The sequence below is a fragment of the Fukomys damarensis genome, unplaced genomic scaffold, assembly GCF_012274545.1.
Source record: "Fukomys damarensis isolate Sample0158 unplaced genomic scaffold, DMR_v1.0_HiC HiC_scaffold_33, whole genome shotgun sequence".
Lineage (NCBI taxonomy): Eukaryota > Metazoa > Chordata > Mammalia > Rodentia > Bathyergidae > Fukomys > Fukomys damarensis.
The window spans coordinates 1,731,799-1,738,148 of NW_022900945.1; positions in this window are offsets into that span (position 1 = coordinate 1,731,799).

Below are 6,350 nucleotides of genomic sequence, written 5' to 3' on the forward strand. Positions count from 1 at the left end.
TTCCAGTGGGGAAGCAGCTCACGCAGTAGGTGTGCACAGAAAGAACAGAGACTTTTTAAGGAAGGAGTGGATCCTGAGGTCTTGGTCACTCATGAGGCAACTGATGTCTATCTAGACTTTATTGGACCAGGTGACGCCTGTTATCTTATCCCCCGGGGAGGCGAGCAGGCCTGGCCATCCCGTCTTTATTCTTTATCTTGAGACCCGGCCTTCAACAGGTACAGCTTCAGCCACAGCTGTAATCTGTTCTCATCTGGCCCTGTCTGACTGCCGAGAATATTTCTAGCTAATTTAGCTGTCTATAATACCAAGACTACAGGCATGCGCCACCACACCCAGCTGCATATTTCTAAAGTGAGAAATACGTATTATTCACCAACAAATGCTTAATTCTTTAAATTTGCAATTACCATCTTCGCAGACACTTGAGTGTTCCAATTAAATGGAAAGAAATACGAAACAGCATTCTTTTCTTTTGTCCTTTCAACTCAAAGTAGAATTTCAAATAATATTTTTACAAAAACCAAAGCTGATAACCAAAAATTCAGAACCAAAGTCTTATTGGCTTAATAACACAGTCACAACCTAAGTTTAAGTATTTCAATGACGCTGTCTGCGCTCGGCACCAAGGGCTGACAGCTGCCGGCCGTGAGGAACAAGCTGGAGGATCCTGCCTCGCGCTAGGGCTCGGGGGCTCTGATCTGGCCTCACCAAGAAGCCTTCCTGCCTCGGTCTCCGCTTTCTGGCCATGCGTCCCTCGCCACCCGGACTTGGTGACGTTCGCCTCCCACTCTGACTTGGTTCAAAACCTCAGCTTCCTGGCCTTGCTCAGCGATGAGAAGAGTTTCATGGTGTTGATCAAATCTATACGAAGCTGCACTTCAGGGACTGCAAGTCCACGGTGCAAGAGTGGTTCTCCAGGCAGTGGAATTGTAGGGAATTATTACTCTTTTTTCTTGTCAATTTTTCTCTAATAAACATAAGAAGCAAGAATAATATACTAAATTTTATGAAGTGTTTCGACTTTTCATATCCTCTTTATAAAAAAAAGTTTTTTTTTTTTCCGGAAATTTTGAGACAGGGTCTCACCAAGTTGCTAAATTGTTCAAGCTGGGCTCAAATTCGTCATCTTCCTGCCTCAGCCCCCCAGAGAGATGGAATCATAGGCTCTGCCATTCCTTATGCTTTTTAGCTGGAGCAGCCCAACTTCCCTGCTTTATTTTTGTACTTCCATGGACCGGTTTTATATTTGCCTTTGGTAAATGAGCAGCACATGTAAATGGGGTACTGACTGACTCAGGGTAAGGAGCATTTCCATTGCCTTATGATCTCTTAATGCTTGGAGTCTTCCAGCTCCTCCCCGGTGCTGCCTCCTGGAACACACAACAGGTTGCAGACAGCTACATTCTCTGCACTCTGCCGTGGTGCACAAGACTTCCTCCTGTGTTCAACTCATCAACCCCCTCCCAGCCTCCCATCCTCTCCTCGCCTGCCGGTCTTTAGTAGTAAGATTTTATTTTAACAAAGGATTCTTTGGCAAAAGCAATGCATTCAGTGTTTCATGTAATCCTCAGATGAGCCCAACAAAGGTCTGAGATCAATTTTTTAAATTTCATTTGCCTAATAAGGACATGAAAGCAAAAAGATATTGACTGGTTGACCCCTCCCTCTTTTATATGTTAGTTTTAAATATGAGACTAGAATTCATGATCAGATGTATTTATGGGGCACATTGGGAATTCAAGCTTTTAGTTCTTATGGTTACTGAAGTTTGAGACCAATTAAGTTTTTCATATCTACAATGTCTACATTGTCCCATACTCCTGGGGCTACCAGCATCTCATTACTGCATCTGACGATTAACTTTTCCAGTCTTAATACTTTGCTATCACCTTTTCTAAATTAAAAATTGGGATTTATAATCTAGCAAAATATTTTTCATTCAAATATGTAAGTTTCCTGAGAAATCTTCCAGGAACACGAGAGTCAAAATCCAATAAAGGACTGACCTTTGTTATGGAAAAGCAAAAGGAGAAAGATGGCAGGTTCCTTTTGGAAAATCTGGGACGTCAATTGTGCGGCATAATGTGCGTCCCCTGGGGACATAGGTCACCGTCAGTATTTGCCAAAGCGTCAGCTTAGCCAGGTCCTGGGAATGTCTCAGCTTGCAGAGCAGGGCTGCTTCAGTGTGTCTTAGCAGAAAGTTAAACCTCTCTGGCCTGGTTTCACGGACACCCACCTCCCACCACACAGCTCTCTCCCAGGGAGAGAACAGCATGGCTGTTACTGTGCTGGTGGTGTTTGTGCCCTGCTTAGAGACCTGAAATGGGGACGGGAGGAGTTCATAACCCAAGCAAGAAAGAACTGGATTATTCCACCTCCTGAGAGTGTTAGCCAGTTAGACCTCTGCTTTGCATTAAACTGGTAGCCTTTAAATTAAAAACCAGACCAAACCAAACCAAACCCCCAGAAACTTCCTTTTACAGGCCATCTGCATTCATGAAGAGAATACAGCAATGGAACCTGTCATTGATTATGGTCTTTCAATCTTAGTCACTGTAGAACTCAATCATGCCCCAACTCCTGCCCTCTCTCTTTCCCCACATGCACCCCAAGGTGGGTAAACTTACAATAAACTTACAGCTTTAGCAGTGAGGAGCTGGAGTTGACACACCCTGGATAATGTGCCTGCTTTGGCGGCCAGGGCCTGGTGTCTGTTGCCAGACAGAGAGAGCCATGGGACTCTCGGGCTTGGAAGCCACCGGATTTGTGTTCAACTTTCCAGGTGGCTAATTTGATCCTTCACAATCACTCTGGACTAATCTTCAGTGGGTACTGCCTGGGGCCGGCTCACACAAAGAAGCTAATGTGGAAATGACCTTCACAGAGGAGCCAGGGAGCAGGAAGAGGCCATGAGGGCCCTGGGGCCCCAAAGGGAGGAGCCACACGAGGACAGTATACAGTGGACTCTGAAGGAGCCGGTGGTCAGCTTTTCCTGTTCATAGACTTAGGCCAGGAAAGTCTTAAAACATTGAGGCTAGCCCGTCACAGCTTGGATAAGAGGAGGCTATAATCTTGGGATCATCTTTGAAACTTCTCAGCCAGTTGCTTATCGAGTCCTGTCCATTACACCTCTGTTTACATTGTTTTATTAGTACAGGTTTGAGGTACACAATGACTACCTTTTTCGCAGGGAGTTTGTAATGTGCAAGCATCTGGATTCTTTTTTGTCCCCAGCCCTTCTTATCTTTCTCTGCTCTCTCTAACTCTTGTTCCTCTTCCCGGTGGAAAAAGCTCGATTTCCATTTTGTCTTTGAATTTTTTTAATTCCCCTTCCCTTTTCTTCCCTCCCCGTTCCTCCATCTCTTAGTCCCCTTCCCTTCTGAGAAAGATCTATTTCTCTACTTCCTATTGACTATCCTTTATTTAGCTCTTTACTTTTGAGTTTCTCACAAAAGAGACTATGCAATATTTAAGGTGGTGTGTCCGATTTGCTTCACTCAGAATGGTGGTCTCAAGACACACCCATTCCATTCTTCCTCTTCTGCATGGCTCAGCCTGTCTCTGTCCCGACCTTTGCCGACTTCTCCTTGCCCAAGCCCCGTCTTCTCTCACTTGGACCTCTGAGAAGTCTTCCCACAGGCTTCTAGCCTCACATCTTTTTACCCCAGTGGACACTTGCATTTGCCACCCAGTGCCATTTCTGACCCTTCTTGGTAGCAGCAGCACCCTGAGCTTTTCTCTGGGAAACAGCCCTCTCCTTTTCTCAGCCGTGTATGGGAGTGTGTTCTGGCTTCACCTTTGGTTCCAGGAGTGGGTCCTGGGTGGACTGGCTACTTAGTGAGTTCCCAATGAACCAGCAAGCTCAGCTGTCCACTCAAAGAACTCATCTGCTCCCTTGAGCACACTGATTTCTTTAAGGTGACGAAACAATAAGATATGTGTTAGGGCTTCTGGGAAGGGAGTTTCTTGCTCAGAGGACTTTCTCTCTGCTCAGCATGAAGAGGGAAATGGAGACCACCTGGGGTCATGGAGGGGGGCACCTGAAGAAGGGAGACAGTGCAAAAATCCAACAGGAGAAATGGAAAGAAACCATGACAGTCAACCCTACTTCTCTGCTTTTCGGTTATGCAAGCCAAAAAAACCCTTCCATTGTTTAAGCCATGTTCGGTTATAGCCAATTACTGTATACTCTCTTTCAATCAACTTCCATTCTGAATTCAGAACTGTTCGTGTCCGTTCTGAGAGAGAAAAACAGAAAACCGCTAGACTGCAACGAAAGGTCTTAGATGCCCCTCTGTAACGCCATGGACAGAAGGACACAGAGAAAGGGCTTAGGCAGCGCCTGTCGCACGTGTATGCAGCGAGCTCAACAAAGTGCAGCACTGAACGAATCCTGAGCAACATCTTACTCCCAGCTTCAAACCTCGCAGAGTCTTGCTGTGTCCTTAATTAAAGTCTGAATGGCCTCACATGGCCGGTGATGCAGCTTCCTCTCGTGGTAACAGCACAGACACGAAGAACCTCTGGGGCCCTTGCCCGGCCTCCCATCTGTCCTGCAGTCCACTCTTGCCCTGCTGTTCTTTACTTGGTGTCCCGTGTCCTTTTCTCCTTATGGAGGTGGATTCTATTCTTCCTTTGGTTTACTTTCTCGGGGATCCTTCCCTAATCTCACGTTCAAGTTCTACTCCACCGCACATTTCCAGAACTGTCTTTCTCAATACACATCGCATTTCTAATCGCTTGTTTTGAATCTGCTTTCCTTTCTGAAATACATGTTGGCTGGGGGTAGGATTTCCCGTCTCACTCACAGCTGTCTTCCCAGAGCCCGGCTCAGCACACTGAATGCATCAACAGACAAGAGAGAGAGCATGGAACCTGGCAGCACCTTGGAAGGGAAACTGTAGAAGAGTCAACAGCCTTCCCCCCGCTTCCACGTGAACCTAAAGCTACCGGGGTTGAAGAATCCGAGTATGTTAGTTAGATTCCAATTCAGACGGGGCTGAGGCAGACATGTGAAATCCAAGACCTTAAAATTGTGCCTTGGAGTCCATTTCTGACTGCACTTTCCTTCCTGAATGTGCTCCCTGGCTTCCCCCACATCTGTGCCCCTGGGGCGTCTACCATCTTGGCATTTTCCCATTCACAGATTCAGCAAATGTTGCTCTCTCTCTCTTTTTATTGAGGCGCGCAGGAGATTGGGCAAGTGATATATGATCCTGTGCGGAGCTTATCTAATCGGAGAGATGGACGTGTAAACAAATACATTATAATTCTAACACTGTGGAAAGGGGTGGAAGAGGGAATTGCTGATTATTGCTTGCTTCAGACAGGAGGTAGTTAATCAAGTGTCTCGGTTGCAAGTGACAGAAGCCCAATTTCTAACTGCCTGAGCAGAAAATGAAATCCATTGGCTCCCGTAATTAGGAATCCCAAGGCAGAGCCTGCAGAGGCACTCAATCGTGCCTCGGGGTTTAGTCCTCGCTCTTTGGGCCAAACGTGACGCTCTGGTGTGTCATCCAGATGCCTCTACTGCTAGGCAGGCAGAAAGCCTTTGGGCCTGCTGCCCGCCGCTCTGCGAGCTGTCCTCGGCCGGCGGGAAGTGCCCGGCTGGGCAGCTGGCATCCGGGACCGGTCCAGGAGCACTATCTGGGAGTCGGTGAGGGGCCTGAGGAAGTCTGACCCTCAGCAGAACTGCTTTGCAGAGGAGGAGGTCGATCTTTTTATTTATGCCAGAGATACGGGGAGAAACAGAGAGATGCAGGGGAGGAGATGTAGAACGAAACTAAAAGCGGCTTCAGCAGGCGCTTGGGTGCATGCACGGGCACGAAACTAGTGAAGGCCTGGGGTTTCCCTCTGACTGGCCTAAACGGTGGAAAGGCAGCGCGCAGGCATCTTCAGGACTCTGGAGCCTTAATTCTGAGGAAATAAATCCCAGAACTGTGCAGGAACCCTGGCTCGGGCTGTGGCCTCTTGGCCGTGCAGCTTAACCGCTGAGCGTGTGTGGCCACAAATATCTTGATGAGGAAAGCTCCTGTCACCAGACACGTGAGGAGCCAGTGGTAAAACGAATCTATGTCATGAAAAGGCACTATGACAAAATAAGGGCAAAATTCTGTGGGAATGGGCTAACGGATGTATTTATGTTTTTGATGTATTTTTTAAAAGATAAATTTTTCGGGCTGGAGACTTAGCTTAGTGGTTCCACTGCTTCCTTGCTGCCTTTCAAGCGCCGGGACGGAGTTTGATCGCAGGTACAAAAAAAAAAAAAAAGTTTTTTTTTTTCAAGTCATTACAAAGCTTTAGAATAAAATGAAAAACTGAGGGAAACTTACTTAGCCAGCTCTAAA